Source organism: Montipora capricornis, chromosome 3, assembly GCF_036669925.1.
Source record: "Montipora capricornis isolate CH-2021 chromosome 3, ASM3666992v2, whole genome shotgun sequence".
Taxonomy (NCBI): domain Eukaryota; kingdom Metazoa; phylum Cnidaria; class Anthozoa; order Scleractinia; family Acroporidae; genus Montipora; species Montipora capricornis.
In genome coordinates this window covers 72,892,768-72,902,528 of record NC_090885.1, presented here as the reverse complement: position 1 = coordinate 72,902,528, position 9,761 = coordinate 72,892,768, and the positions used below count along the sequence as shown (strand labels likewise).

Below are 9,761 nucleotides of genomic sequence, written 5' to 3'. Positions count from 1 at the left end.
CGCAAAGCATTTAATTGGCTTAGGCAACGTGGATGCAAAGAACGTCATCTCTGCATGGAAATTTCTGGAAAGCCATAGGCATTTCATTTTGACATGATTTGAAATGCAGTAATTTGATTGGGCAATTGAACTGTTTACTGCCCATACATATTAAGTGTTTCCTTGGCGGGAATAAGGAGAAGCTTTGTTTTAATCTTGCCACAGATTGCAAACACTTTTTCTAGGTCATGCGAAAGTCGCTCTAAAAGATACTGAGTTTCTTAAGCAAGGACGACGACGTCTTTGAGAGTGTCATTCGCTTTATTCTTCAATTATCCCAACTCGTTCGGCATGTAAAGTGGTATAAAGTTTTCCAAAATAGATTAGTACGAATGGTGCGGTTGTTTATAGCCATTCACGTCGTCGTCAGTACGACAACGATAATTTATCCCTTTCACCCATAAACCGGCCTAAACCGGTCATCCGTCTAACGCCAGAGTATTTTACTCTGTCTAACACCAGACGATTTCACTCGTCAGTGTATGTCCCATTAATGAGAACGGCAAAGAAATGAATACACGTGCAACGATGCCTCCTTCCCTAAGCCTCCCTCGGCCGTTTCTCTCGATTACGTAACAAAGCACGGTGTATTGAAAAGGCGTACGATTCGACTGTCATACGAGGGACTGCTAGAAGTCAAAGGCCTCTTGTTTTCTGCCGTTCTCGTCAACATTGTCGTTGCTTAATCTCTCCGTTCTCGCTGTGCGTGCGGGAAGACGAGGTCTTTTGAAGTTTGATTTGAAATAAAAGAAGAAAATTTAATTTTTTTCTCCAGCTTCTCAGCGGTCCGGAATCCTAAATCCTTGAATCTGATTGGCTACTCGCACACGCGCCAGGGTTCCGGCTGGATTTTCCCATGCGAACCCCGAGTACGGACCGCTCCGAAATTCCCAACTTTAGCAACTTTTCAAGCTTTTTGCAATAGCGTAAAAGTGTCGTTAACAACTTAAAATGTAAATGTGAATGTGTGTTGCCTAGATTTGAAGCTCATTACTCAACTTTATTTCAGGCCTTAGGCACTTTTACAGCAATCCCGTAGAAAATAAATAAACAGGTCGGTCCGTATGCGGTGGCCTCGGGCCATACTCAATTCAAAAACCCAACTGATCAGTCTTTAAGGTGGCTCAAACCAGTTTCAACACTTTCAAGATACCTTCTTATTAGAAGGATTGACACTACAACACCTTATCACGTAACAGCAATGTTATAGTACCGTGTGAAACATCAATTATTGCTGAACAAGATGCAGTCATTTTTGTCAGGTAACAAGTTACCATGGCAACAGGACAGCCTTGCAAAAACACCCTATATTTTGGCTTTAGCTGCTCATATCTGAAATACGAACTCGGTGACCCCAATTTTTTATTGCACAAAAGTGATCAGCAGGCCAAGATGAAACTCCCTGCAAAGTTTTTAGTGCAGCTCCCTTTCTAAAAACCTACCAATTTAAGTTTCTTTCCTTTCTTCAAACTCGCCTTGAAGGAGTTTGTATGGACCTGGCCCGGGTTGCTCGAAGCATGGTTAGCGCTAACCAGCGTTAAATACCACGGAAACCTATAGGTTTTGATATCTCTTAACCAACTGTTAGCGCTAACCACGCTTCCAGTAACTGGCCCCTGATCCCTAATGTGTTTTTCTAAACTATTCCAAACTACGAGTCCCCTAAAAAATAAGGTGTTTCTTCCCGATTCAGTATTCATCTGTCTCATCCTTGATAAAGTTCCTTTTCTTTCAGACTTAAAAAACTGGAAATTAGAGAATAACCAGTGACCTCCATTGCTCATTATTTTAATTAAACAATTCAACAGCTACTTTTTTTCTTATACATATAGCTAAGACTTGGCCAGCCTGAAGGTCGAATGATCCACTAGTGGGCTTAGATGACAACTTATGAATTTGCCTAGCTGCCTTAGGGTGCGTTCGATTGACCGTATTCCGGAATAGGAATACATGGAATAGAAGTTAGAAATCCTTCGTTTTTACGGAGATTCACATTAAGTTGTCAAAGACTTGCTAAGTTGCTATTTTAAACATATCTTATTGCTTCAAAACGTCAGACATACCGTTTTAGATCATTACTCCACCTATTCTTATTCCGGAATAGGATCAATCGAACGCACCCTTGATATGCAAAGCCTCAACTTCTTCGAAAAGAGCAGTGGAACAGCTGCCCCAGATTTACAAAGAATAATTCCGTGACATTGGGCAGGATCATTTTAAAAAATAAATAGCCTCTTGTTGTTTTACCGGCAAATATCCAACTCGCCTTTACATTCGCAGTTGATCAGCAAATGATTTAATAACTTTTCTTACGTGGTTTTCCCATGTCAGCTTGCTATCAATTAATAACCCGAGAGACTTTGCCACAAATTATAGTAATTTCAGTTGAAAAATTACTTTAATATGAAAAATTCCTAGAAAGAATCATAGCTTCACACTTTCCCTCGTGTATCGTGAGCTTATTTTTAGCAGTGGCTTCATCGCTTAGTTGGTTAGAGCGTTGCACCGTCATGGCGAGGTCACCAGTTCAAATCCCGTTAAGGACGGTGCCTACTAATTCAAAGGTATTTTTGCGCGATTTACTGAATATGCGGGAAAAGCAGATCTTTACGATTGTTGTTAAAATCCTAAAAGAAAATTGGGGGTAACCACGCATTTTTCAAAGATAATTAATCAACAATATTAGCAAAAAGCTTTAAAATAAAAAGCAATGACGTATGGCGTTCCTTTCCAAATTAAAGGTTTTAATATTAATATAATTAAAATTATCTCTGAAAAAATGCATGGTTACCCCCAATTTTCTTTTTGGATACCAAGAGCACTTGCTAAGTTCTGCTTTCTCCGCATAAATTTAAACGGTGCAAAAATATCCCTTCAATAGTAAGCACTACGGATAGGAAATCCGAGTATCTGAAGATGCGCAGAACGTATGCGCAATACCAATAGTAGGCACCGTCCTTAAAGTCCTGGATTTTTCAGGCTTCTGTACGCAAATGCTAAAACTGCGTTCACAACTGCGAGGATCATAGCTTCACTTGATTTCATTCAGTTTACAGCTCATTTATTTTACAACTTAAAAGTCGCTTGAAAAGTCATTCATTTAAAGCCCGCGAACTCACCAACCTCGTCGTCCCATCCAAAGCCAGGGAAAAGCGCCCTGGGGACGAGGCTGGCGAAGTCTCGAAGAATGAGAGGGCTTGGGTTTGACTTGGATTGCGACTAATCTCCAATGCCCACTCGTCTTGCGAGAACATGGCTTCCGCTTCTGGTAACAAAGGCAGTGGTCGTCAATCAACTTTCGCTTTTCGGCTTATTAATCCAGAGTTATTTATCAAACCTGTGAGTATCCTGACTTTTTCTTGCCAGGGGCTTGCACGCAATTTACTTTCCCCTCACAAGGCCGCCTGTGTGACACATAATGCAATGTTTAAAAAACGAGCAACAGGGTTTTATCGGCGCCACTCGACAGTTTGACGTTGCAATTACAAAGGCAGCAATTTCTCCGGTTATTAGTTATTTAAGCACCCTGAGTGTTGTTTTTATGGAATTATCTTAGAAGAAGCGTCCTAAACATTCATAATAGCTAACCTTATGCCTAAAAACTTTTCTTTAGGCCTAATTAGGCCTAGAATTAGCTGCTATGAATGTTTAGGATACTTTTCTTCTAAGCTAATTCCATGTCACGCAATCGTGGCCGGGTATTCTGAAGTTTAGCTTTGTTTTTTTGTTGTTCCAAATACGAAGGTCGCACAAAACCAGAAACCAGTGTGTTTGTTGTTTGGTAGTTTAATAAAGGAATGCTCTTGGGAGCCATATTCTTCTCTGTGGTTCTTTCCTCTTACGTTGTGTGATTCATCAAATTACAGAACAAAGTTGTCATGGTTAGTGGAACAGTGGCAATTGTTGGCTGTTTATTGTTCCTGGGGTACATGAATTTATCACGACGCCAAGAGGGAAATGTGTCAGTATCAGTACAGGATGGAAAGCCTAGAAAGCGTGTGAAGAGCAAGTGGGACTGAACTGTCAGCCTGTGCACATTCATGGAAAATTGAAGCCAGGATGCATTATCACTTATCAGTTTTGCAGCAACTTACAATTCACCAGAAAACACTTTTGGAAACAACTCAAATGAAGAATAATTGTCAGAGCATGCTCACTTAAGGCGGAACCATCCAGAAGGACAAAAAGAGACCATTTTTCTATAATACAGATAAAGAAAAGCAAAAAAAAAAACAAAGGTAATGTGATGAGAGGATGTATTAAATCCAATCTGGTTAGAAGAGTTTTTAGCAGAGAGTAACCCTCACATGTCATGTCTTGGCTGTTCACATCAAATAACAAAATTAATATAAAGTACACTCCTTGAAGCATGACTGAAATTTCTATGTCAATGTAAAATCCACAAACTTGTAGTGAAAGAGAGAAATTGACGAGAAAATCTCACAAATTTTCTTAGAAATAAGTTACTGCTGTTTGTGTAGATACATGTACGATTCAACTTTATCTAGCATTTAACATTTTTTACCAGAAAGAGAGTGGTGTGATCAGAACTTTTTATCTTATAAAATTAAGTCTAATTTACACAGAAATTTAAGAATATAAACACAAAGTCTTGTAATGATGATCCAATAGGTCACCAGCTTTATAAAATTGTGAATGAGATCCTTTAAGGATTGTAGAGGATTATTGTTGCTGTGGAGAGACATTTTACATAAATCATCTTACCTATTGACCACTCAGGCACCCTAGGACATCGCCAGTTGACGATTAAAATCGCCTCCACTGGGGTCTAGCCATGATTTTTGAAAGCTTTAAAATGCTACGACATTTTTACAGAGGTACACGACAATAAGCCTGCTTCTTTAGTCACAAAGGGAAAAAAATTTGGTTGCAATCTTGAATACTGCTGTCAGTTTCCAAAGCTCATGAAGGGGTACTTGGGTCAATTTTCAGTGGGTATGTGCCGCTGGCCTCTCAGAACCCCTATGCCTTTATAGTGTATTTTATGGACAATTATAGACCCCTTATTAGTCACTTTTGGGTAAATGTAATTTTATTGAAATGTGAAAGTATGAGGATCACAAGGTCCAAACTCCAACTCCGTTCTCCACATTACTTAATCAAGTTCATACACATAAACACCTTGGAGTCATACTATCATCCGATCTATCATGGAAAACGCATGTGCTTACAGTTGCCACTAAAGCTAACAAAATTCTTGGTTTACTTAAGAGTACTTTTGGGAAATGTTCAGAGGCAATTTTAACTGGTTATCAAACAATGGTACGTCTAATCACAGGCAGCCCAAGCTCAGTATACGATTTATAGACTTCGTATGGGAAAATTAACTTTGAGCTTTACAGTTGTCTTCGACTTTTCTGTGGAATCGGAGGGCAAACTGTGTCCGTTTGAGACGAGTTTGTGGCTTTGACATCAACTCCACTCCTGGACCACACAGGGATTTTTGGCGGATAAATTCCAAGAAGTATTCGGCTTTCTATAATCTTCCCAAGCGTTCAGCTAGATGTGTGGCTACGACCTTTATAGCATGATGGCGATCCTATTACATTCTGCACTCTCATTGGACAATTTGAACCCCTCCCACCACCAATGAGAGTGCAGAATGTAATATGATCGCCATTAAGCTATATTGGCCGTAGCCACATATCTAGCTGAACGCATGGGAAGATATAGAAAGCCGCGCATTATTTGGAGTTTATCTGCCAAAAATCGCTGTGTGGTCCCGGAGTGAAGTCGAGGTGATAGGAAATTTATCTGGGCTTAAGGCTGTGGTGTTTTTATGGCTATTCGGACCGTTGCTTTGTGATGCGAGAGCAATTTGTGGGACGAGATCGCCGTGAGTCACCAGCCTTTCTTCTCTTTATGAGGGGAAATGACAATACAATACAATACAATACAATACATACTTAATTGACCACTCCCCGTAGGGGCTTTTCAGGGCCAATCTGAAACAATCAACGAAACAACAGAACACAACAACAACTGTTAAGAATCCCAACTGGCTGGAGGCAAACCAGTTGGCTATTTACAAGTGCAGCTGCGAAGTTGAACCAGGGACTACCAGGAACAAATTCAGCGAGTGGTTAGAGCGGGTCTTGAACACGGGATCTCCGGATCTTAAGGCAAGCACCCTAACCACTGGGCCACACTGCCTCCATGACAACTAATTGCAACGACATCGTAAAAATTCGAAAGCCACAAACTCGTCTAAAACGGACACAGTTTGTCCTCCGATTGCACAAAAAAGACGAGGACAACTGTATGTAGAGGGAAGTGCAATTTATTTCTACATTTACAGCTTATTGTAGCATTTATAAGCTCAAAGTTAATTTCCCATACAAAGTCTATAACTCGTATACCGAACTTGGGCTGCCTGTGATTGGACGTATCATTGTTTTATAACCAGTTATTATTGCCTCTCAACATTTCCCAAAAGTACTCTTTGTAAACCAAGAATTTTGTTAGCTCAGTTAGCGGCAGCTGTAACTACATGCGTTTTCCAAGATAGATCGGATGATAGTATGACTCCAAGGTGTTTATGTGTATGAACTAGATTAAGTAATGTGGAGCACGGAGTTGGAGTTTGGACCTTGTAATTTTCATATTTTCACATTTCACAGAATTTATTCTCAATAGCCATTTATTGCACCAGTTAGAGATCCGTGAGAAACTATCTTGAATAGGAGTGGAGACATCAGATGGATTGCCAGAGTTGAACAATAGTGTGTCGTCAGCAAGCACCGCGCACCGGTGGCTCAGTTGGTTGAGCACCGGGCTGTCACGATACTTCCCTGAGGGACTCCAGATGATACCCTCAAGTTTCGCCCTCTAGAACAACACGTTGGTACCGATCAAGTAAGAAGTCACTCAGCCAATCAAGAATCTGGCCACGAATCCGTAGCTTTGAAATAAGATGAACACGTGGAACCGAGTCAAACGCTTTTTCAAAGTCCAGAACGACGACATCAGATGTTTTGCCCTTGTCTAGAGCTGACGCCCACGTGTGGAATAAGTGAATAAGCTGAGATGTATAAGAAAGACCAGCTCGAAATCCATATCAAAGAAGTGAGAGAAATTGGTCGATTATTAGTGAAAAGTTCTTTCTCGCCTTTTTTGTATACTGTAGTAACGTTGGCACGCTTCCAGTCACATGGTAACTTTCCTTTATTAAGAGACATGTTGAACAGGCATGAAAGAGAACTACTGAGAATTTGAAGGAGCCGCCTCGCGAAGCAATCGTGCTGTTACGCCATCAGGGCCAGTAGCTTTGTTGGTATTCAGACAAGTAATAGTTTCTCAACGTTTACACCAGAGCACACAAGATCTGCTATGGTGTTATTAGTTGTAGATGAAGCGGTTGGGCATCAATACTGAAGTCAGATGAGGAGGAAAATATTGACGCGAAGAAGTTATTAAATAGTTCAGCTTTTCCTTTGCCTGACGATTTTTTAACGTCACGATCATCCCATTTTATTGTTAAAGGGATGGACCATTTTATTATTTGTTGTGGATTTGATGAACGACCAAAAACGCCTTGGATTCTTTGACTCAACTAATATGTGGACATGTCTGATGTAGTAGCTTTTATTCAGTTCAGATTTTACTTTATTCCTGAACACTTTATACTTGTTCAAGTCACTTTCGAGCTGGGTGGATTTAGCTTTCCGTTCCAGACAAGCTTTCTTTTATGAAGTAATTTGCGAATTTCAGATGTGATCCATGGAACATTTTGCTTTGATTTTATAGCCTTTGATGGAATATTGTTATGAACAGCTTTGAAAAAGACACACGTCCAATTGTTCCACACACAGTCAACGCTAATATCATCGTTCAATATATGGTGTCGCATGAGACATTTGATAGTTCAAGACGAAAGTTATCCCACATGATTTGCATTTTTGTTTTCGTAGATTTGTTTTGATGGTTGACATGGTCAAGTGATCTTACACTGTAAGTCAGAAGTTATAATGTTGTGATCTGAAGATCCAAGGCCATCACCAATCTTTATATTTCTGATATTCTCTGGCTGATTGGATATTACAAGGTCCAGGGGCCCGTTTCTCGAAAGTCCCGAAATGTCATGTGTAAACTTGCCAACCGCTTGTAAAGGAACGCCTATCTTTTAACATGTTTTCAAGGTAACAAAAAGCAAACGACTGTGAAGTTTGACCACAGGTAACCCAGGATCACTGTGTGCGCCACATTGGTAGATATAGAGGACATATATGAGGCGAAGTTTAGGTCTGGAAATTTGCTAGAAAATGGAAATAAAAATCGATGAAACTTACCATGTGGTGAGCTGTTGTTGTCTTTAATACGTACACGAAGTTTCGGGGAAAATGGTCCCCGTTCACCTTCCCTCATAGTATAGTGACAAGGTAGGAGACTGAAGCCAGCGTCGGGACTCCGATCGACCCAAAACAAGCACGATTTTTTTCGCGAAAATCGTATCCAGTCGCTAAATAAACACGCCAGGCTCGTGGAACATGAATTAATTTCTCTAAACCATGAATCCACTGAAGCATCTCCAGGTAGCAACGCGAAATTATTCAGCTAAGTGCGAGGATCACTTCTCTTTCGTCTATAACCTGCACTTCAAATATACATTTATTTCACTCATTATCCAGATACACCGGGGAGGCCCCCTGGCGGTTAAGTTTCCCGGGCGACACTGGAGACGAGAACTCTCCTCTTCCCCTCCCATGGTGCATGGTGCGAGAGAAGGAAAGAGAGAGAAGCATGGGAACGGACGAAAGAGAACCTGGAAAAAAGAGACACGGTTTTTTGTTCTGTTTTTTTTTTTTTTTTTTTTTTTTTTTTTTTTCCTTTTTTGTGGCCGGTAAGGAAGGCGCCAGAATCCGAATCCGAGCTGTAATGTTTTAAAGGTTGAAAGAGGTATATATGGGTTATTGACCAAGCGTGAGGTCAAGATGGCTGAATATTGGCCAAGTTCTATTTTTGGGTGTTAATGGACCGAGAGGAAGTCGAGGTCCATAAACACGCAAAAAAAGTACGAGGCCAATATCTAGCCATCTTGACCGAACAAGCTTGATCAATAAAGGATTTATTATATGACTTAAAACACCAAAAAATGATCTTTGATGTTGCGGGACCAAGCGAAAAATCTCGAGCGGGCAAGATAGCTCCATCTTGCCCGCTCAGGTAGCCAACGACAGCGCGCGATTTGGTTCATCTTGCCCGCTCACGGAGCTAGTCATATAAGGGGCCGATCATTTAACTTTTGGGGGGGAGGGGTGGGTGATTTCTGGTCAGCAAGAATTTTTTTTCTAGCAATCTGGTGTGCAGGAATTTTTTTTCTCTTTTTGTCCCATAAGCTTTCTGTTAAATTTGTTCTGCATGTAATTTTTTTCTTCCGACAAGCGCTTGCAGGAAATTTTTTTCCAAAATCACCCACCCCCGCCCCCAAAAGTTAAATGGTCGACCCCTAACAAGAACTCTTCTTTAAATTACCATTATCGTTGATTCCTTATTTGGTCCGAATATTTATAGTCATTGTTAATTATTCAGAGCACCGTGATAGCGGACCAAACAATGTTGTGCCCTGTCGTGAAAACTGGCTGTAGCGACATTTTCGCAGGAAACAGCGTCAGAACAAGTAGAAGTCGAGAGGTAAAGGGAATGATTAATTAATAAGCGAATAATCGAGTCCCTCACGGTCCAGACTTGAAATATATTCGTTT

At 40.6% G+C, this 9,761-nt stretch overlaps 1 long non-coding RNA gene across 1 annotated transcript; it reads left to right on the top strand.

Annotated features, from left to right (window-relative positions):
* The first annotated feature begins 3,225 nt into the window (after positions 1–3,225).
* Positions 3,226–4,722, top strand: LOC138043994 (uncharacterized). The gene is made up of 2 exons (XR_011131377.1): positions 3,226–3,378; positions 3,906–4,722. It is a non-coding gene; the product is annotated as an uncharacterized lncRNA (long non-coding RNA).
* The last annotated feature ends 5,039 nt before the right edge of the window (positions 4,723–9,761 follow it).